The 23,522-nt window shown below is 44.3% G+C and overlaps 1 protein-coding gene across 7 annotated transcripts in view; it reads left to right on the forward strand.

The window, feature by feature from the left end:
• The window catches only part of Ttc30 (tetratricopeptide repeat domain 30), a 199,987-nt gene that overhangs the window by 16,964 nt on the left and 159,501 nt on the right, over window positions 1–23,522 (forward strand). For 2 of the 7 annotated variants that reach the window (XM_075880720.1, XM_075880724.1), the window contains exon 1: window positions 23,247–23,383. The exons of 4 other annotated variants lie outside the window; for them this stretch is intronic. The gene's annotated coding sequence lies outside the window, so the exon portion shown is untranslated. One more of the 7 variants, XM_075880722.1, reaches the window with a different exon arrangement.

Genomic DNA, 23,522 nt, shown 5'->3' on the forward strand with positions numbered 1-23,522 from the left:
GGCATATTTAGGCAACGAAGGCCATCTTCTGAGAATCAGGGGCACGCTATTAGTGATTATTGACCACGGGATTTACAAACGTAACCCGTGCCTAAATACTAAGGTAAACACAATCAAGCAAGTACGAGCGCTCGAACGACACCAACGCGCGCGTACGCCGTTCACGTTGCATCAGCCATGGCTTACACTAGAGCTACCGCACAAAGCTGCCCCAGTCCTGTATATTCTCTCAATTCCGTAATAACGCTGAACGTCATCGCAGATGTAAACAAAGCACGGAAACAGCAAAGAGAAACAAGGGAAAACGAGAAACGGCAATGGCCGCAACAATGCGCCTTGGGAAGTCCACTAGAGCTTCCCCTCAAGCCGGCGACACGCGACCAGAATATTTTGAAAGAACACTTCGTACGTGCTGGCAGCATCGCACCATATCAGCACCTCAAACTATATCGGATTTAAGCCACCAAAGGCCATTTCATACAATGCACCTCTGTCCACAGACATTTTCTTTTTCTTTCTTTTTTTCTTTAACGCTTCCACCTGCAGAAGCACATTGCACACTCGAGTATTGATAGAAATGTTATTACCACGTAGCCTAAAGTGCATCTTAAAATGGTATCAAGCACTTTCAGCAGTCTAAAGGAAATGTGCGATCAGCAACTAATCACCCTTGATAAGTTATCACATCACTCATTGTATGAATGATGCAGGCGCTTACACAAGAACGCGCATAGCAGTGTGAACTCGTTAAGTGACACCTTTAATTGGGCATCTGCAAAAGCCCCGCGAATGCATGCTACTGTTGTAAATGGCTGGCTGTCTACTTCCGCAAAGGTGCTACAGACGCCCAGCTATCGATGTGTAATTGCTACTTACGAAAACAGTGCACTAACCGTTAACAGGCGCACGTTGTCCGTGTCCGCCACTCCATTCAAACAAAAAGCCATGTGTGACCACCACCGCAGGATGCACATGTTTGCATGAACTCACAGCTACTAAGACCCGCAATAGAATGTACTAAAAGTGAGTGGGCACGGCGGACCAGCTGCGGGCATGTGGCCTCACAAGCCATTTCTCTGCTTAATGCAGGTGCTCGTTTTTGGTTTGACCGGAGCGACGTATCATCCAAACTTCTGTTCTACCGGATCTACAAGCTGTCAAAACGTGCCTGTTCCTTCCACGTGGTTTCTTAACACGGGATCACCGACGGAGGCTTATCAAGGAACCTTTCTCCTCATGCCAGCCTTGGTCACACCCACGTCAACCCCAGCGCCACCTGCACGTCATGTGACATCGGTCGACAACTCTATAAAAGGACGACTGAAACTGCACACCTTCAGTGGGCACGGCGGACCAGCTGCGGGCATGTGGCCTCACAAGCCATTTCTCTGCTTAATGCAGGTGCTCGTTTTTGGTTTGACCGGAGCGACGTATCATCCAAACTTCTGTTCTACCGGATCTACAAGCTGTCAAAACGTGCCTGTTCCTTCCACGTGGTTTCTTAACACGGGATCACCGACGGAGGCTTATCAAGGAACCTTTCTCCTCATGCCAGCCTTGGTCACACCCACGTCAACCCCAGCGCCACCTGCACGTCATGTGACATCGGTCGACAACTCTATAAAAGGACGACTGAAACTGCACACCTTCAGTGGGCACGGCGGACCAGCTGCGGGCATGTGGCCTCACAAGCCATTTCTCTGCTTAATGCAGGTTAGTTATTACTCTGCTTCGTTCAAGAGCGATTACCGCTGCCTTTTGGTCTTGCCGTGCCCACGGCGTTGTGCTAGTATCGCTTACGAAATGTACTGTGCATGCTTGCTTCTATTGTGCGGTGATGTTGAGACAAATACAGGTCCCGACATAGAAAAAATGCTGCAAGAACTACTGGTAGGACAAACCAAATTGGTTAAAGATGTGGCGGCTCTTAGAACACAGCAAAATAACATGGAAAAGATTTTCGCTGATTGGGGCCGTCGGTTCACTGCATTAGAAAAACGTGCTGCTCGTGTAGATGATCTTGAACGGACCGTAAAATCTCTAGAATCCAAAACTGTGGACTTAGAAGACAGGAGCAGGCGTTCTAATCTGTTGATCTTCGGTCTTCAAGAGGAAGCCGGTGAAACGGAAACTGAGCTTAAGCAAAAAGTTGTTACCGATATATTTTCCGAGAAATTAAATGTAAATTGTAGTTCGATTGGAAGAATCCATCGTCTAGGGAAGCCGGGTAAACAAAGACCAGTTATCATTTTTTTTCAAAGCTTTAATGAAAAACGTGATGTTCTAAAAAACGCCTACAAGCTAAAAGGGACAAGCTTTTCCGTACAAAACGATTACTCGCGTGAAACACTCAGAAAACGTAAATTGCTATGGGACAGTGCGAAAGCAGAAAAAAAAGATGGCAAGAAAGTCGCTTTGATAGACGAGAAACTGCGAGTCGATAACGATTACTTTATATGGAGCGATCCCACCAACGGCAGGGTTAAAATTCATAACTATCGTAGCACTTCAAAAAAGGACTGACTTCCTCCACCTCGTGATTTCCGAATTTTGAACATTAATGCACGAAGTATTCTTAATAAAACTGATAAGCTTGAAGCGGTTATTCTTGGGCATAACCCACACGTGGTCGTCATCACGGAAACTTGGTTGCATGACGAAATAGATGATACGGACGTTTTTCCCTCTGATTACCGTGCTTTCCGTCGCGATAGGCATACAAGGGGTGGTGGTGTTGCTGTCTTGGTGAAGCAAGATATCACCGCAGTTCTCCTACGTCAGACAGCTAATCTTGAAACGCTTTCTTTAAAAATTTTATGCCGTAATACATCTTTTCTATTATTTGCTGTTTATCGAGCCCCTGATTCCCCTCCGCTATTTCTTCAAGATCTGCATGAACACATGGCATCTTTTGTACACAATAAAATTTTTTTAATAGGTGATTTCAATCTACCGGGCATTGACTGGATTCGCGGTACATATAGCGCTGATGTGAGCGTAAACAATGAACATTTGCGTGACATTATTTTGATGCATAACTTACAGCAAGTGGTTACTGAACCTACACGAATTAGCGCTGCTTCTGCTTCAATACTTGACCTCATATTTATTAGGCAGACTTTTCAAGAGTTTTCTGTTTCTGTTGAACAAGGCATTTCTGATCACGAACTTGTGGCTTTTTCCTGTACCATCGATCTTCCCAAGTCTACTAGTTGTAAAACTGTTTCTGTAAAGGATTATTCACGTGCCAATGATGAGAGCGTACTAGATTACCTTGATGATAGTCTGAGTGCTTTTGGGGGACATGACGCTGCTAAACTTTGGGACGAATTTAAGAATATTTGTATGCACTGTATCGACAACTTTATTCCAAGCAGAACTAAAAAAACATCCAAACCTACTCCCTGGATGACGCGTGAGATAGTGCATGCGAAGAGAAAAGTCAAACGTCTGAGACGACGGGGTATTTCTCGTGACGAAATCGTACCATGCCAAGCTAAATTAAACGAGGCTGTTAGGGCAGCTAAACTTCGTTACTTTCAATTTACCCTGCCTAACTTCATCCGAACTGCTCCCAGCAAGTTTTGGAGCTTTCTCAGCAAAAAAAGTAAACCAGTTGACCATATTATGCACGAGGGCAATCCTGTCGTCGCTAAACAAGAGATCGCTGTTCACTTCAATGCTTATTTTAATAGTATATTTTCAAACTCGCCTGTTCCCCGTTGCCTGAATCACTCATTGGTGAAGGATGACTTTAGTTTTGTTTCTTTGCCTGGCGTCTTTTCTATGCTGTTGAATATAAAAAAAAAGTCATCACCCGGGCCTGACAACTTACCAAACGTGTTTCTTCACAGATACGCCGAAATGCTATCGCGTTTTCTTGTTATCATCTTTCGTGCATCACTATCATCAGCAGTGCTTCCGAACGACTGGCTATCTGCTCGTGTCATTCCTATCCTAAAGAAAGGCGATCCATCATTAGTTCAAAACTACCGCCCCATATCACTAACCTCCTCTTGTTGTAAACTTTTAGAACACATTATTGCTAACGAAATCACTAGGTTTCTTGATGATCGAGCTATTTTAACTCCTATGCAGCATGGATTTAGGAAGGGCCTCTCCACTGTAACCCAATTAACTACTGTAATTCACAGTCTCGCTAGCGTTGTCGACAAATCAGGACAAACTGACATCATGTTTCTGGATTTTAGGAAGGCGTTTGATCTCGTGTCACACGCGAAACTAATCGAAAAACTTGTTCTTCTGGACGTTCCCTCATACCTAGTAAATTGGATTTCTGCTTACCTCACTAACCGTAGGCAATTTGTTGCAATTGATAATTACTGTTCGAGTGACCTTGCTGTTACTTCTGGAGTTCCCCAAGGAAGTGTTCTTGGACCTTTATTGTTTAATATATACATTAATGACATCGTTGACTCTATTACTGAACCTGTACAGATAAAATTATTCGCTGATGACTGCTTACTCTTTAATGAAATTACCTGCCAGCAAGACCAAATCACCCTAAACTCTAACCTTCAAAAAATTTTAACATGGTGCGAACGCTGGGACATGCAGCTTAATATTGATAAAACAGTATTTATGAAAATCACCAAAAAAATTAATAAACTTTCGTTTACGTATAATCTTGCATCCATGCCTCTTACAGAGGTTGATGAATATAAGTACCTGGGTGTCATCATAACTAATAATCTCAGTTGGAACTCCCACATCTCTCACCTTTGCGACTCAGCTTTCAAAAAACTCTGCTACCTCAGACACAAATTAAAACATGCTCCTCCCGAGACCCGTCTAACCGCTTATACCTCTCTTGTCCGTCCTAAGCTTGAATATGCAGCTATCGTATGGGATCCTTACACTAAAACTAACATTGATGCGCTAGAAAGGATCCAACGTAAGGCAGTAAGATTCATCTTCTCCAAATATCGCACCAGTGACTCTCCAAGTGACCTAATGGCCCAACACAACATTCAGTCCTTGCAACTAAGAAGAAAAATTCACAGGCTTAAATTTCTATTCTTACTGTATAAAAATAAATTGTCTCTTTCTCCTGAACCTTACATAAAGCCTCTCACTGCTCGCCGAACAAGACATCGCCACTCTGCCACATTAACGCCTTACAATACCAGAACCAACATCTTTAAGTATTCCTTTTTTCCTCGAACAGTAGCCGACTGGAACAGCCTACCTCTTAGTACACTCAGCAACACCGACTCTATCGCATCCATTTCATCTTAGATCTAGCCCTTTCTCTTTCAATACAGTGATCCAGTATTTTACTAACTCCTTTGTACATTGATTAGATAGTTCTGTATTGTTTATCTTCTCATATTGTATATTATTTTCTTTGTATAACATTTCTTTTAGTGCTCATTTACTTGTTAGTAGATTCACTTTATTGTTGCTTTGTATAGATCCTACTTGTATATATTCTTGATATTTGCAGACTTTGTACTTTTGTTCGTACTTTTCCCCTCCTGCCTGGGCCTATTAAGGCCTGCAGTATTCATAAATAAATAAATAAATAAATAAATAAATACACAGTACCCGCGATCAATGCAACACATTGGAAAGATGGATGAGACAAAAAGAGAGAAAGAGGAGGCTCTGGCGGCTACCGGTGGCGGCGCCGGCGTCGCAGCTGTTGACGCAACCCTTTTCCCCGGCTGCGTGTTTCCGTATCATATCCCAAGAGTTGTACGGGAAAAATGCTGCGCCGCTATTGGCTGAAGGTGTTCACGTGACGTAAACAAGGTTCCGTTTTTGTTTCTTTTCAAGCACGATGGCGGCGCCCGCAGAGCGGTCTTGCGAAGCTGGTGGAAGCCGTAAGCCGTAGAAACTCGGGGTTTTCGCTGGCATGTGTTACGCGCAATGGTACTTATTGTTTTACGATAAACGCAGTGGTGTTTACATTATTCCGCGAGTGTGTAGTGCATGCCCTTCTGGCGTGCGATCATGTGTTTGAAGCCCCGAATGTACGAAGCCCCGCTCCGTACCGATTGAGCCGTCCGTGCGCCGCAGACATGAAGAACGCCGGAACAGTGTTCGGGCTTTTCGCTGCAAAACGTTTTCGCGGCTTGTGGCAATGTATACGCAGATCGTTTTATGATAGACGCCGTGGTGTATGCGCGGATTGTCTTGCGATGGACGAAGTGGTGCACAACGTAAATCCGGGGAGCATATGATAGGGGGCTAGTTGGTAAGATATTAAGGAAAATAAATTTGCGCTAAAAACGAGACACGAAAACGAAGAGGATTTGCGACCGTCCGGTCCACTTAGTTCTCCTGTCTCGTTTTTAGCACAGTTTAATTTTTCTAAAATTATGTCAGAGAGCGTGTGCATGCCCCTTTGGAGTGATATTTATCTTGGGATCGTGTGTTTGCCACGACGCCAGAAACCCTAGGACTTGATTCTGCTCGCGTATGAGTGCAATCTTATTCAACTACGGTGTAAAAAAAAATACGGGAGGCGATTAGTGAATATTTTTTCAGGCTTGGCTTGATGCCATTGCAAATAAATTTGATGCAATAAAAATGCAAAAAAAGAAATATGTTTCTAGAATAGCGTCATTATAAACTTCTAAGCTGCTTCTGGTATGTGTAGGTCATTTTGCAATAGGCAGGGAACGCTAATCTCCCGGCTTTTCAGGTGACCTATTTTAATGTTAATTGGTGCTATGACGAGCATGTTATTGAACACCATACATGTCCACGTGCTATGCATCCGTCACAGTGAATGATGCATCCATAACCAAGTGGTAACATCAATAGACTCTTCATCAGAACCGTAGTGCCGAAAATAAAAAAAAAAGATAGAAGCACATTTAAGGGCTTGTTTTCTTTCTCAGACGCAATATTCATTATATCGAATAGACAATCATGCCAAAGAAAAGAAGTACATTTAGGACTCACTTTTTGTTAGGCACAATAATAATGAGATCTGATGAACAATCATGCCAAATGGCATGATAGTCTGTTAATTTTTTAACGACTGAATACGTACGTCTCCTTTTGTATTTGTTTTCATTATTTCACTGATTTCCTGCTAGTTTTTTTTTCTTGCAAAGCGAATTTTGTTGTAGTTCATTAGTAAATATTTGTATCAAGAACACTTCTGTGCAGTACATGTCCAGTGACAGTAATAAAAAATTGGTACAGTATTTCCAATATATGTGTCAGCAAATATTACGTGTGTCTGTTCTGTACAACTATGTTTCTGAATACAGGAGCCATGTTTTTTGTTTCACAATACAATTTCTTTGATTATTCAGGTTGCATGGACAACAGTGCATGGACGCTACTAGATGCACTGCATGTTTTATTCAACATGACATAGATATGCATTAGGTGAGATGTATTGTTCCCTGCTTGCTGTTTTCAGTTTTTTTAAAACAATCCCAAACACTTTTGAACGTTACCCATCAGTCTGGGAGGGACAACTGCGCTATCTACTTTTTAATGTGGTGAGGCCCACGATATGCTTTTAGTGTCCTTCTTAGATGCGGAGTGGCATCTGGGGAACACCTAAGCTCCAACTGCTCTTCTTTACTACTTCAGCTTCATGAGCACTGTGCACGTTAACAGTGCGCAAGCTGGCAGTGCGTCGTGTGATGTACAGAGAAATAAGATATCAAAAGACCATTGGGTGAACGCGTGGCGTAGCGAGAAACAGCTCACCGTCACAAAACAGCTAACATTGAAACAAGTTCATCTCGTCTTGGTTAACGCGGGGAACACAAAAGACCACAGCGCGAATTCCACAGGTCATCCAACCCACTTACCTCAAAACAGCTGATATCCGGAGTAGTTCAAGTGGCGCGCCTTCTTCGCCAGCCGGCAGCCCAAACGAATGCGTAATAAATAAAAAATTGAAGCACCACCAGCTGCGTAAGAACACAACTCGTTTCAACAAAACCGTCAGCGAAACGCCCACATGTTTCAGTGCAATTTCTCCGGCGAACGTTTTCAGCAAGCCTCACCGGCCTATTGCAAAACTAGCCACAGAACACCTACCAGTTTAGAGAATGGAAACTGTAGCTTTGGGCTGTTGTATCAAAATAACATGCAAATGCATAATGTTGGCGTACTGAACAGCAATACTGCGAAGCAAGATGGCGCTGGTTCTACTATCATCATCAATAAAAAGATATTTTTTTTTTCTGCAGGTAGGCGGGCTCGCGGCTGGTTCGCGTTGCTTGATTCCTCTGGTATTCTTGTTTTCGGTGCTAAATCGCGATTCGCGTCTGTAATTATTGCCAGGCGACCTAGCTGGCCTCGACTGGCAAAAACAACGTCAATCAAGTAAGGTTCGCATCGTTTATTACGAGTGTCCAAGCCGGTACAACCAATGTATACGTTCTGGTCCGAACTAAACAAGTCACTCATACACATACATATCGAAAGCTTTCAACCCATGCGTAAAGACTTTAGTCTTGAACGCTAACAAGCATATGCCTATAACTGAACATCGAGATCACTGGATGAATGTTGCTCTCATTGTGTATTGGCGTTCCAGTTTAATGGCGTGGCTTCAGGACAAGGGTCCGATTCTGCCGTCGGATGCGGCGCTTGACCTGTAGTGTCTATCTTGAAGTGAAGTGAATGCATGATGTGGAATCGGGAAGGAAGCCTGCACATTGCCAATAGATAGCGCGCGCAGCGAGAACAGTGTAGTTTTGCCAAATTTGTTAAATAAGCAATGGTGGATGCGTGCAGGTCTGATTTTTCTCGCTCTGCAATGCTACATTGAGTGCTTCACAATTGTGCAATGTCGTGTCGGGTCGACAGGGTAGGCACTAGTTTTCATTCTCAGCCATGAGCCCATATCATAGGTAATATGTATTTAGATGAAGGGCCTAAAAATATTTCCGGCTTGCTACATTAATTGTTAGAGTTAGGTTACACAGTTACTACAGCTAGAATTTCTTGTCGCAGGTAATGACCGGTCTGCAGTGAACATATAGGCTAAAGGAACAGTTATGAGGTGTGTGCTTACAGATCGAAAAGGCCCAATTCTAAGAAAACAGGCTTTCGGCATGCATTGTACAATCTTGTTGTTTGTACATATTTGTTGGTGCTCCTACAGTACACTATCCGCTCAGCACTGAGCAGAACCTCTTTTTTGCTTAGACATATGGATAGAACTTGAGCACTCTCTTGCAAGCAAGCACTCTTGAAATCAATTGGTGGTACATGATGTGAATCTGTCCAAATACTGGATCAACAAGTCACATTTATTACACACTTGTTATTGTGTTTACTTTTTCCGTATACTTGTGCTTGAAAGCTGAAGTTGTTTTCTTCCTGCTACTATTTGAGGTTAGGACTTGAAAAACGTACTATCTTGCAGTGTGGCTGTGGATAAGTCGAGATCAGGTATGTTTCAACTACCCGTGCGCTTTCCTAGATTTTTTTTCATGACGTTAGTGCACTGAATTTCACTTTATAGTGGTAGGCACTACAGTTATGACAACCTAGTTTAAACAGAAGCAGTTGTGCTCAAAGAAATCTGGGACGTTTCTTTGCTCTAAAAAAAAAAAAAACGGTAACACATCCAATGAACACAATCTTGCTCTTCACGACATCATTGACGTCTTTGAGGAAGCTATGCTTGAAGGGCTCATCGCCTTTATGATTTATTATTTTAGGATCACATTGATTATATGTATAAAGCTAAAACAATTGAGTGCAGCCCTATGAGATTTGGCACATCTTTTTGTAAACTTGTATGAGCTAAACGCAGTTAAGACAAAACAGTTCTGGGTGTTGTTCGTAAACTCTGACAAGGCACAACTAAATGTTGCAAAGCCTGTTAATGCCCCTTACTGCGGGGGTGTTTATTTAGTAATGCAATTATTAATTTCTGGCGATTCACATGCCAACTACAAATTGATCGTGAGTTGTACAGTAGTGGGCAAATTTAGATTGATTCTGGCTTCTAGGGGTTAAAGCAAATGACATCGTAGCCTCGCAGAAGACGAGGCTGCTTGTCGAAACATTTGCTCTGACTCCTTATGTTCATAGACTTTTCATACTTTCGAGCTTCCATCTTTTAAGGGTCAGTTTAGTTCACCTGCACCACTGGAAACTGGTTCAAGCTTGATTGATTGATTGATATGTGGGGTTTAACGTCCCAAAACCACTATATAATTATGAGAGACGCCGTAGTGGAGGGCTCCGGAAATTTAGACCACCTGGGGTTCTTTAACGTGCACCCAAATCTGAGCACACGGCCCTACAAAATTTCCGCCTCCATCGGAAATGCAGCCGCCGCAGCCGGGATTCGAACCCGCGCCCTGCGGGACTGGTTCAAGCTGTACAAAAGTTCAGATCTTTTGCAGCACTAGTTCAGCAGAGCGGCATCACAAGTGAATGACAAGGTGCCGACAAGGTGGAACCCTTATTTTTGTTCACTTAATTTAATGAGGTGCAAACATCTCGGCAAAACACGCCGCGTTTGTAGAGGTTGGTGCGGTACCTGTGTCTAATGTTATGTTGTTTGTTAAACTGTGCGTGCGGCCCCACCAAGCCAGAGCCGTCAGAGTAGGAGGTACAGAAAAAGTTATGAACTAGTTTTGGTGCTGTACCTCTCCTGCGCTTTTTGAAATAAATGACACAGTTTAGAAGATGATCTTGCTGCACCACTGAAACGAAGGGCGAGATGCAGCACTTTGTAAAATGGATCATGTCGTGCAGGCGAATCGAACAAACCCTTAAGCACACAAGCGTCTTAGCATTTCACCCCCATCAAAATATGGCCACTCTGGTTGAGATCAAATTTGTGTTGTTGAGCTCAGCAGTGCCACACAATCTAACTAATAGTGTTAATGCTTCACCGTTATTGAAGTGCAGATTCCATGCCACGGTAGGCAGCAAATGCTTGCAGCCAATCAAAAGCACCCCTCCACGATATTTTCGGTAAAACATTAACAAATAGGGCATTGCATGTGTGAAGTTCGAAAAGACCTGTTGTAGTGGACATTCAACGTGGACATTCAGAAGTAGTCATCCTGTCGTTGCATGGCAGTCTAGAAAAACAAGTAAAATCACCAGATATCAACGCATAAAATTTTTCAAAGTAAACAAATAAACTCATTTAACTAGTAAACAGCCGTATTTTGTGCATATATGAAATGGTACCACATAACACGTGTATCATTCAGGGCTGCTTCTCAAGGCATGTCATGGGGCAGGTTCCTTGCCCATTGTACACAGCTGCTTCCGTTCAGGTGGGCCAGGAGGCTGTGGCAGAAAAAAGAAGTATTTCTAATTTATGTGACACTTTCCTTATAATACTATAGCAAAATCACACCCATATATATGCGATGTTTCTCAAACGCGACTGCAGTAAACTATCAACTCGTAGGTTTTTGCACTAATATATGTGCTCGCTAAAAAGACACACGCGAGACAACAGTGATGTATTTGCTTTTTTTCAACGCGTCCGTGTGTTATCTGGCGATATAATATCAGAAATAACTATCGAGTCAGCGACTCGTTCTTACGTGAAGCCATGCTGCAAGTAACGCACGTTTTTCCGCTGACAGATTGAGACGTTCAAAAATTTTAAAATTTAATATGTTACGGCACTGCGACCGTGTGATGCCTACGCACTCATTGGCAAAAAAAACGACATATGTTGAAATTAACCAACAAGCCCAGCAAGCAACCGTTCTTAAAAAACTGAAGTGGTTTTTACGCACTGGTCTGTGCTTGCAACAGGTGTTAATCCGATGAAAGATTCAGCGGTCGCTTCGTTCCCCGGATGTCTCTTGAATTCCCTTCACGAAAGCATTTGAACGAGTCAAAATAAACAGAACAAGAAAGCGTGTGTTGGCCGGCAGAGGCTCGAAATATTCACAGCGAAAAAAACAGTCTGAGACACATCAGAACGCACCGCGAGCCGTTACCTGCCGTCCCAACCGTTGGCCGCCGTATATTTTGAAAAGACGATAATGATGTCGATAAGCTGCTACTGACCTCGAGTCAGCTGGAGCAAAAAGTAATACAAAAAATTGATGACGCAGCATGTGTTCAAGAAAAACTACTTGCTAAATGAACAAGTTGTCTTTTATGCGTAAGAAAACACAAAGATGTAGTATTTGATCATTTTATAATTAAAACTTGGCTCCGACGAGGGCACCCCTACAAGAAAGTGCAATAGCTCGAGTGGCGAGAGAGATTAGTAAATCCACTCAGGGTGTTTGAAGCAAAAACGCGCCGTGGTTGATTTTTTCGCCCCCTACAGCTGAGCACTAGAACTTGAGAGTTTCCGGGGCCTGAATTAGCACTATGCTAGCGTCTATGTGCACCACCATCTTGCATAAAAAACAAAAACAAACAAAAATACCGGAAGTGCGTTTAGATCATGTGATGGCTTTCAGCCAATTGCGGCACCACCTTTTCTTCATACATGTCCTGGGTTTTGATACGGAAACACGCCCTCCGGCTAACCGGCCGTTGCAACCGTGGCCGGGGTGAGCGGAAAACCCGTCAAGACGGCGCCGAAAGGCAAACGCTGTGGTATGGTGGCTAGAAGGATAAGTGTCAGCATCGTCCCAGCCGCGCCTTGAAAGTAGGCGTGCTGGTATTTCATTTCGCCGCGGAGCGGCGCACAAGTCGCCACCATTATTGGTCGAGAGCGCTCGCCAGCCGCTAGCGCGGCACTTATAGTCGCTTTCTTGTGTGCTCGCAAGTCGCAACGTCTGTGCTTTGCCTATTTGGACTTGTTCGGGATGAATTCGTGCCAATGTGACCATGCCACAGTGATGGGTAAACAACAAATGCGCTGCTTTGCACATGTATGCAATGCGGGATATCTTTCGGCTCGCAAAGAAGAGAAGAAAGCGTCCCTCTTCTCTTCTCGCGCCGACGATGAACGGCGCAAGGCCTGAGAGCATGCAATTCCTCGCGCTGACACACCACTGGAAAAGAACTGCGTTGTGTGTGAAGCTCAATTCGATGAACGATTCATCGTCCGTAGCTACAAGCATGTTATCAACGAGTTCTTAGCAACTTGGGAAAAAGCTGTACCTAAGGAGGATGGGTTCCTGGGTGAATCAACTGCCGAAGAAGTCCGCGTCACTCTAACCCTTTCCATCCTGCACAATATCAGGAAAACCTTTAGCTAAAAATACTTGATGACGTCTCACCTCTGCCAAGACGCGCTAAAAATCTTTTTTTCGGAATTCTGAAGCAATTCCTGCCTCGAATGGTCACCCTTCGCCGACACATTTTTTTATCTCTGTGAATTGCCTCAGTTTTTACAGTTCGGCACAGTCACCTTCCAGTGGAAACATACTTTCTGGAATTCTCAGCAGCTTCTATATCCGAGCTGCCACAATAATTTAATAAAATTCAGAATAAGCTTGATGAGCTGCTAGATGTAGGGTGCCTCAATGAGGTTCATGAAATGATTGTTGCTTGTGAAGCCCTCCCTGACCACACTGAACTCATCGGACGCAAAAGTGACTCCCGGATCACCTATTACGTCAGCGCCCATGTGGCCCGCATGATTGTGAAAAAGACTAAGTGCAACGAGTAGCAGGTTGTTGCTTCACTCTGAGAATTCCAGCTTGCTGCCGGCAGAATCATGTCTTCTGTACCCGTCCTAGTTCTTAACAGACCTGGTCAAAGCTATGGAGGATCTTTCACCAATTGCTTCAGCTTCAACAAGCTGAAAAATGGCAGCATAACGGACCTTATTGCTTGCCTGTCTGTAAAGAGGTTAATTATGGTCGTCTGTGAACACCACAAACTAGACGTGACAGATCAGATAATTAGATTCTTTACGCTGACCAGAATGCAATTTCTTGTTACTGGAAAAAATGCGGCGTATAAAAAAACAGAGAAAAAATGAAGTTCTTGAAGTTGAGACGTATGACTTAACGGGCCACTCACCAGGCCCCATACCCAATTTCAGTTAGACAGTGGAAGTTGTTGGGTGTCCGATGAGGAACATTTTACCACAAACATTTTTTGAATCGGTTCATCAAGAGCGGAGAAAACAGGGTTTTTTGTTGCGGTGCGAATCGGGGATGAGAGGAGGCGAGCTCGATACCCTTGCCACTCCTTCGCGTCGCCTTCGCAAGCCAAATCTCTTCCCCACACTCTCCGACATCCGACCTAGAGGTGACGTGCGCATGACGTGCCCAAACAAGTCCAACCATGAGCATGCACGCAGCATTGCTTTGTTGACCAGCATTATTTTGTGGTCTTCTGCCTGTTTCTGCGGGATGGTTTGAAAAAGCTGGCTTAGACGCGGTAAAGTAGATGAACACAATGAGTGCGCGAACCAGTAGGAGCGTTCCACGGCGGTCTTCTTCTCCATGCGCTGACCGTGGGGATACGAACGCATGCGAAACGTTCACACATTAGTCCCGCATCTCGCTGTGATTCGCGGGAGAAAAATTGAAAAAAAGACGCTAACATTCCCTTATTGCGTCTTTTTATATATCTAGAGCTTTATTGACATTTTCACACAACAGATAACATAAACTACGCATGCCATGTTAATTAATTTGTGCCATATCACTGCCACTGTCTGCAACGTCCGAGCAGAGTCGTCTACATAGAGGACCAATGTCTCTGCACTGCCGTGTACGTAGGGCCATTCATACGCGCACTTCATGCCCTCAATCTCTAGGCGCGAGCTGGCAGAGGGGAGGGGGAGCAGCGTTGATCTTGAAATTTGACCCGTTTCCGCGGCACGTAGCGTTGCAAATTTTGACATACATGATCATGAACGCCTCGTCTACGCATTGCGCTTGTCATCTCAAAATTGTCAAACCTGGTGAGTAGCCCTTTAACTGTAATAGCGGTAACTCGGCGAGCAAGGTTTTATTTTATGTTATTGTGTATTTACTCACAATCGTTTTTCGTGATTTCACTAATGTATTTTTCACATTGTTACAAATCTCCCATTAACAGCGGTGATGTCACTGTTTGGCTGTGCTTGAACTATGCAGAAATGGAATTTTTACTGAACTGGTTTTAGACTGTATCTATGTATGCCAATCAGATCTCAATATCATGTGTGTATGTATTCTCAATGTATCACCGCATATTTACAGTTCTTTTTAGTTGCCTCAATCACTTGCTTTAGCTGAGTGTCGTATAACCTGTTCTCTTCAACCTTAATGCATAAGTTGTGTTTATTTTTCATGTTGTTTTTCGCTTTCTTGAAAATAACTGCCTTGCTTGTAAAATTAGACATTGATTGCGCAAGTCATAAAAATAACGGTTGACAATGTACTTTTACGTGCATAGAGACTTCACGGAGAAAACTGCGGCTTCAAAGTGAAACATGTACGGACTTTGTTTTGGTGTCAAGCTCACGGCAAGACAATTGATTTTCTGTCTTCTGATCTTCGTAGTTGATATACTACAAAGTGAATTGAAAACACTAGTTTTCTGTGCAAATACACGCTTTGAAGCGCAGCACCAGAATTGTGACAGGTAGACTTTGTTATCCGCAGGGTAGCGTGAAACATTCGCAACAAAAAACGACTGATACGCACGTGCGGGCGCGAAGAGGTGCATCTCGAAAGCGAGCGCAGCGCCGCCACATCCAGATGAATTCTTGCTCGCTCTCCGGTGTGCCGATGCTCACACCTCTCCTTCGAGCCTCCCGCAGGGGTGTCGGCGTACGCAGGCGTTTGGTGTGTAACGACACCACGGACCCTAGCTATCAGGAGGGGGGGGGGGGGGTCGACTCCCTCCCGCGCCTAGCCGTGCGTGGCTGAGACGTGTTCACTGAAAAAGGGATCCTGAGGGTTGAGCTGACTCTGGGAGCTTGGACCTTTAAGGCCCCCGGCGGAGGCAACACACCCCTTTGTCCCCTGCTTCACGTAAACGGCACCCCTGGGCTGAACCACCCAGGGGAAATCGGCAGTCGCCTTTTCCTATCTCTCTGTCCCTACATCTTCGTCTTTATGTCTCAATTTCTCTCTGTCCTGTCATCACATCACATTACATCACATCACATCACTTTAATATCTTAAAGACCCCTTGTAGGGGGTATTACATAAGGGGTGGGTTATAGGTATATGTACGCAGGTTTTCAAATGGAAATGTGCGCGGTGACCTTCTCTTTAAATGTTGATGGACACGTGATGGCTGGAACGTCACAGGGAAGGCCATTCCAGTCCACTGCTACACGGGGGAAAAAAGAGGCAGAAAAAGTAGTAGTGCGAGCATGTGGACGGGCGATTTGAAACGCGTGGGCAGTGCGGTGAGATATGCGCGTCGGTGGGACGATGTAGGGTGCTTGATTAGGAGGGCTGTGAAAGAACTTGTGTAGCAAACAAAGGCTGGTAATGCGGCGGCGCACTGAAAGATTCGAAAGACCAGTTTCACGTTTAAGGGATGATATGCTTATGTTATATGAATATAAAGAATGTATAAACCTAGTGGCGCAGTTTTGCACAGACTCTAGTTCATTTATCAAGTATACCTGGTGCGGGCTCCATATGGGAGCTGCATATTCTAGTTTAGTTCGGATTAAAGATTTATAGGCGAGAAGTTTGATGTCAGGTGGGGCATGATGGAAATGACGCTTCAAAAAACCCAGAGTTCGATTTGCTGATGATATGACGTTCGTGATATGCGTGTGCCATGAAAGATCACTGGATAAGGTGACGCCTAGGTATTTATAGGATTTAATTTGTTCAAGAGTAGAGTTAGCTATTACGTAAGAAAAATGCAAGGGATTATGATGGCGTTGAAAAGAAACGAGTTTGCATTTAAAGGGGTTAAGCTCCATCAACCACAGGTCGCACCATTGCTGTACACGATGAAGGTAATTTTGAAGCGCAGTTTGATCGGAGGGGTTAGTAATTTTGCGGTATAGAACACAATCGTCGGCAAACATGCGGATATGAGAAGATACATGCATGGGTAAATCGTTAATATATATTAGGAACAGAAGGGGTCCGAGGACAGAACCTTGGGGGACTCCCGATGTTACCGGGAGGGAGCTAGAGTGTTTATTTGTAATATCGACAAACTTGAAACGGTTAGCAAGAAATTCTGAAATCCGTGCAAGAATTTTGGGGTAGAGATTCAACTGGGCAAGTTTTAGTAACAGGCGTTTGTGTGGTACCTTATCGAAAGCTTTAGCGAAGTCCACAAAGATTGCATCAGTCTGGAAGTTACGGTCAAGATTAGCGTGCAAATCATGAGTAAATATAGCTAGTTGTGTTTCACAAGATAAAGATTTACGAAATCCATGCTGGGAAGAATGGTAAAAATTGTTAGCGTCCAGAAAGTTTATTATGTGAGTGTATATGACGTGTTCCATGATTTTGCATGAGACGATGGTTAGTGAAATGGGGTGGTAATTTAGGGGTGACTGTTTGTTACCTGATTTGTGGACCGGAATTCTCTTCTCTTCCATCTAGTTCTCTTTCCATCTAGTTCCAAATTTCCTGGTGGCAAGGGTTAATCTCGTGTGGATAACCAGTCTTGGCTATTCCATATTAGGTTATAGCAGCGCTGTACAGCTGGCTCGACAGGACTTGCCCAGCATTTCCTGCCACGTCCTCTGGTTGAGCTCGGTGGTGGGTGGCTGGCACCGCTGTCGAATTTTAGAGTTTATTTATGGCAGCTGATGCTCCCTCCCCCTTCCTGATCGCTCCCTGAATAGGTGGCGCACTGAAGAAACGTTCATGCTGAATGCAACTAAACCAACTTTGCCAAAGTACCATGTTATTCATAGTCAGAACGAAAAGAAGACTACGTGCTATTTCATTTTTTTCCGTGTCGAAAACTCTCACCAAAGCAATAGGCCGAGGTTCCAAAGTGACAAAAATGGGATTTCTTCTCGAGGTTCGTGACAAAACTCAATACGACAAACCACCCAGAATTGCAACATTTGGGGACATTGCTGTTTCAGTGGGCCCACACATGTCTATGAACACAGTTTATGGGGTAATTCCAGATGATGATCTTCTTCAACTCTCAGAAATTGAACTATTAGAAGGCTGGCAAGACCAGAATGTAGTCAAGGTACAGAGAATAATTATACAACGATACAAGAAAGAAACACCCACGAAACACATAATTGTCACGTTCGGTACTAGTGACTTACTAGAATGAATTGAAACCGGCTACTTGAAGCTCCGTGTGAGACCTTATATCTCCGATCCTCGTCGATGTTTCAAGTGTCAACATTTCGGGCATAGATCGCAGAGTTGCTGAGGGTGAGCCACTTGCGCAAAGTGTGTGTCAATTCGACACATATCGATTGACTGCACCTCAGAAGCCACTCATATTTCGAACTGTGAGGGAGATCACCCGGCTTACACACGATCATGCCCCACATAAAAAAAAGAGCAACAAATAGTAGAACTCAAGGTCAAATTCAATTTGTCATTCCAAGAGGCACGTAAACGTTTTTCTCTGCACAACCCCTCATATCCCTCCTTTGCAGGTGTGACGCGACGGGGCGCCGCGCCACATGTTTCTGCACCCACGAACGTCACACAGAGTGTGGCCGTGGTCGTGCCATGAGCGCCCCTGGCTGGATTAGCCTCCACCACCTGACAAACAGAGCCGGCAGACCCCCGTGTCTGCTGAACCTCGAACCACTGCAAGCGCAGTTAGGTCCGAAAGCTCTGTGAACGGGCCTGACGAGCAGGCACCATCCACTACCTCACAAGAGGTAATGGATACAAGTACGACTCCTCCAGCGCCTCAGACGCCGAAGGATAGGCGCAACTTTTTCGAGCGCACTAAAAAAAACCTTGAATTACAGGGCCCCCAAAAGGCCCTGTACCCTAACGCAACAATTTTGTACGCAAAGCACCACACAACATTGGAATGACACAGATACTACAATGGTACGTCAGAGGAGAGCTGAGAAATCTTGACGATATCTAGGAACGTTTACACATAAACCTAAAGTGATGTGCGTACGAGAGACACACCTAAAACCTAAACACACAACTTTTAACGTCATTACGTTAATTTTTGGATGGACCGGAATGGTGCCATTGTGCCATTTGGTGGCGTTGCCGTTATAGTCAATCAAGGGATTGCATGCACACACCTACCACTACAAACATCCCTTGAGGCGGAGGCTGTTCGAGCAGCTATTTTGAATAAGCTCGTCACCATCTGCTCTCTCTACAAACCTCCACAACACCCTCTTAAAAAGAATGAATTTTAGTCCCTCATAGACGAACTTCCAGAACCCTACCTTGTCCTAGGGGACTTTAATGCACATGGTAGCCTCTGGGGTGACTGTCGCTGCGATGCGCGAGGTCGCCTGATTGAACAGTTCCTTTTTTTCTTCCGGTGCGTGCCTCATGAATAGAAAAGAGCCAGCCTATTACAACATCGCTAACAATACGTACTCAACAATAGCTCTCTGCATAACATCCCTATCACTCCTGCCTTTACTTAAATGGGAAGTCATTACTAATCCATACAGTAGTGACCATTTTTCTATTGTTATCAGCACAACATTAACTAATAAATGTTCTGCACAGGTTCCCAAATGGCTCACCGACAAAGCCAAATGAGAAAGTTTCAAAAAATGACTCTATTAACTTGGACTGACATGGCGGCGTTGAACACTGAGGATGCCGTGTGCTACTTTAAAGCTTTCTTGGTTGATGAAGCAACGAAATGTATTCCCCAAACATGTGGACTGTCAGGCAAACGACAAGCCCCATGGTAGAATAATGAGTGCCGTGATGCGCGCAAAAACTAAAATAAGGCATGGAAGTTGCTTGGTGACTCGCCGACTGCCGAGAATCTTGTAAACTTTAAGAACGCCAAGTCGCATAGAAGGAGGACGCGTCGACAGGCGAGAAGGGAAAGTCGGCGCAAGTATTTATCAGGCATTAATTCATACACAGATCAGGCGAGAGTCTGGAACATGGTTGGTAAGGTGACAGGACGAAAAGTACATTCACTTCCTCTAGTGAACACACAAGGGGGGAGTTTGGAAGACCTGGCTAACATTTTCGAATTGCACTTCGAACAGGTCTCCAGCTCATCACACTATTGTGAAGCGTTCCGACGATACAAAACCAGAATAGAAAAACAAAGATTAGAGCGCTAACCCACAACACATAAGGTATACAATGAACATTTCTGTTTGGCTAAACTACAAGCCCCACTTACCTGCTGCAATAAACCTACCCCTGGCCCGGACCGTGTGGCATATAAAATGTTAAAACAACTGCCCACTGCAACCCAGAACGCTCTCCTCTTTCTGTATATGCGATATGATCTTCCGGCGAGCTACCCTCAGCCTGGAAGGAAGCTATCGTTATCCCAATTCAAAAAGAAGGCAAGGACCTGGCCTGAGTTTTCAGCTACAGGCCAATAGCGTTAACCAGCTGTCTTTGCAAGGTCTTTGAGAAAATGTTTAACAGGCGTCTGATGCACTTCCTTGAAATTAATGGCCTACTTGATCCATATCAGTGTGGGTTTTGAGAGGCTCGGTCCACCAGTGACCACCTTGTCCGTAGGCACAAATTCGTGACGCTTTTGTTCATAAGCAGTTTTTTTGTGTGTGTTCCTCGATATAGAAAATGCATAAGACACTACATGGCGCGACCTGTCACATTTAGGTGTGCGGGGTAGAATGCTGACAATTATCGAAAGCTACCTGTCCAACCGTACATTCCATGTCCGAGTTGGCACTGTCTTACCTCGAGTATTTGTCCAAAAAACAGGAAGGCCACAAGGATGTGTACTGGCCTGCACACTTTTCATAGTTAAAATGAATTCCTTGCACCTGTCTCTCCCACGTAATATGTTTACTGCATATATTTAGATGATGCACAGATTGGTTACAAGTCATGCAACATATCAATGTCCCAACATTAAGTTAAACTAGGGCTGAACAAGGTATCTCAATGGGCGAATGAGAATGGTGTGATACTCAACGCGCAAAAGAGCATTTGCGTCTTGTTCTGCCGAAAGAGGGGCATCCATCCTGACACCGACATTGACCTGCATGGTCAACCTCTACCAGTGAGGACCGAGCACAAGTTTCTTGGCCTAAGATTAGACAGAAAACTAACCTTTATCCCACACATCAAGTATTTAAAAGACAGGTGCTTAAAACAATGAATATTTTTTGAAAGTGTTGTCCCGCACTACGTGGGGCAGTGACTAGAAGTGCGTGATGAATATATATAAAAGCCTCGTGCGCACACGCCTATATTATGGTGCTCTAATCTATCCGTCGGCAACACGGCCGGATTTGAAGATTCTCGACCCTGTCCACCATCTAGGAATTTGCCTCTCTCCAGGTGCTTTTCGAACAAGACCTGTAGAGAGTCTGTACGTGGATTTGAATGAATGATCGCTCCCCCTACAACGATGTTACCTGTTTTTTCGTACTTTCTGAAGGTTAAGGCAGACAAGAAACACCTCTCTCATTTCAGAAGTAATGATATGTCTTGTTCTGGCTTGTCGAGAACCGTCCTTCGTTAAGGCAGCCCTACTCGCTCCATGTAAGGGGTCTGGCCGAAGAAACAGATGTGCATCTTCTCGAGCACAATTTGACGGCTCCTGCAGCATTCTGCCACCGTGGCAGTGGCAGCTTATAGACTGTGAGCTCCCTTTGTTGAAGTCACAAAGCACGCACCACTTACATACATACATACATACATACATACATACATACATACATACATACATACATACCTACATACATACATACATACATACATACATACATACATGCATACATAAATACATACGCACACACATACATACATGCATGCATACATACATACATACATACATACATTCTTCCTAGAACTACAACATAAATACATATGCCCGAGTTCTTTACCAATGCCTTAAAGTCCAACACTTCTGTGTCATATGGAGTGATAGGCCAATCCTTTTCCGAGGCCGGCGTTCTTCATCCTGATGCAAGCATTTTTACAGGAGGAGCTTACGCAATACTGGCCGCCGTAAAACACATCAAACAGATAAAATTACAAAAAACGTCAGTGTACACAGATTCCCTAAGTGTGGTTAAAGCCCCGAGAACCCCTAAAACACAAAAACCTCGTGCTGGTGTCATTGTACTCACTTCTGTGCACACTGTACATTTCAAAACAGCATGTGGTTGTCTGCTGGGTGCCAGGGCGCCGTGAGATACAAGGGAACGTCTTGGCCCACAAGCTGGCTGTTTCCGCCAACGACACCACTTCCAATACCAATACGAATCCCTGCATTTGACCTAAAATCTTTTCTAAAACGAAAGCTCAGGGGGTATTGGCAGAGCACGTGGGATAGACAGACGGACAATAAACTCCATGCTATTGGGCCGCAACTATGTAATTGGCCGCCACTATCCAAATCACGACACACAGAAATAACGCTAACAAGGTTTAGAACAGGACATACACGCTCTACACATCTATATCTTTTGTCTACCGGCTATCCACTGTATTGTGAGAGATGTGGAGAACCACTTACGGTTCTCCACATTCTCGTCCAGTGCAATGAGCTTGATGCTCTGAGAAAAAAAGCACTTTCTACAGCCCTACCGACAGCAGCTCCCACTATACCCTGGGATGCTCATCGGTAGGAATCCGCTTTTTAAACTGCAATCACTTTTTTTAAACATGTTTACTGCTTTCACCCCATACGGTAGGAATCCGCTTTTTAAACTGCAATCACTTTTTTTAAACATGTTTACTGCTTTCACCCCATATTTCGAAGAGATCCGTAGCACGACCTCTGTACCGTGGTCGTGGCTGCGGTGACTGCATCTCCTCCATGATTTTATTATCATGACATTTTGCCATCCACTTTCACACCACATATTTCACGCTACTTCCATTATTTTATTACCTCTATACTTTTACGCGTGTTAGCGCATGAAATTTTAAGGCCCCTTCTCAGCTACACATCATATCATTGTTCATATCTCTAGTCTACCTAAATGGTGCTTTTTGACCATCAATAGGCCCTTGCACCATTAAAAACCACTCATCAACATCATCATCTCTTCTTCTAGCCACCATAGCTGTGGCGCACATTGAGGAAGGAAAAACTGAGAGGCCATGACGTCTTATTTGTGAAGCCGCTGCTACAGTGGCTAGAGTTCTAGCCAGTGTACCGCTGCTTCGCAAACACCCGGACAACTATTTCCTAGCGGAGAAGCAGATAAACACTTCGCGATTTCCGGCAAGCAGCCATCGCAGCGACCTTGGAAGTGGCGCCGGCAGAGTGGTAGGTGTTTTCTCTTCTCTTCCGGCAACGAACCAGTTCGCGAGTGCTCTTCTTTTGCGCGTTTGTTAGGAAAGCTCTGCGATTCCCTGCTGGAGTGTATACTCGGTGCGAATCGCGTGCACCACCGGTTTTACCTGGTGGCACTTTTCAGGTATGATTGCTTCAATGTTGATCACTAATGCATGGTATTTGCATGTAGATATCTCAGCTGTACGTTGTGTTGGTTCGTACTTACTGTGTCAACGGAGAACACATGCTAAGTTTCGTTTTAGTGTTGTAGTGTCGCGTTT

This window comes from Rhipicephalus microplus, chromosome X (genome assembly GCF_043290135.1).
Source record: "Rhipicephalus microplus isolate Deutch F79 chromosome X, USDA_Rmic, whole genome shotgun sequence".
NCBI classification, from domain to species: domain Eukaryota; kingdom Metazoa; phylum Arthropoda; class Arachnida; order Ixodida; family Ixodidae; genus Rhipicephalus; species Rhipicephalus microplus.